This window comes from Colobus angolensis, unplaced genomic scaffold (genome assembly GCF_000951035.1).
Source record: "Colobus angolensis palliatus isolate OR3802 unplaced genomic scaffold, Cang.pa_1.0 Scaffold83, whole genome shotgun sequence".
Classification (NCBI taxonomy): domain Eukaryota; kingdom Metazoa; phylum Chordata; class Mammalia; order Primates; family Cercopithecidae; genus Colobus; species Colobus angolensis.
Genome location: NW_012122154.1, coordinates 651,946 through 652,299, shown reverse-complemented (window position 1 = coordinate 652,299; position 354 = coordinate 651,946). Strand labels below are relative to the sequence as shown.

At 70.3% G+C, this 354-nt stretch overlaps 1 protein-coding gene across 1 annotated transcript in view; it reads right to left on the bottom strand.

Moving 5' to 3' along the window:
* Nucleotides 1-354, bottom strand: part of PLEKHH3 (pleckstrin homology domain containing, family H (with MyTH4 domain) member 3) — a 10,598-nt gene that overhangs the window by 8,681 nt on the left and 1,563 nt on the right. The gene's annotated exons all lie outside the window — the stretch shown is intronic.

The following is a 354-nucleotide window of genomic DNA, read 5'->3' as shown; positions in this document are numbered from 1 at the left end:
GGGGTCGGAGGAACTGGCGGGGCTCCGACCCGAGCAGGGGAAAGATGAGGTGGGAGGAGCAGGAGGGAGAAGAGCACAGGGAGGAGGCAGTGTCCTGGGCTGGGGTGCAAGGGGACGCTAGCCAGACGCTGAGGGGGGCTCAGTGTCTGGGCCCCCGGAGGGGGGAGGGGGAAAAGCGTCCAGGGCCCCGGGAGAGGAGGGAGCAATGTCCGGAGCTGGGAAGTAGTGTCTGTTGGAGTGTCCAGCCCTGTGGGGGGCAGTGTCCGGTGCAGCGTCCGAGGTGGGCAGTTGTCCAAGCTCCAGGGAGGGTCGTGTCCGGTAGGGCGTCCGGTGGCCGGGGCCCGGGCCGCGCGC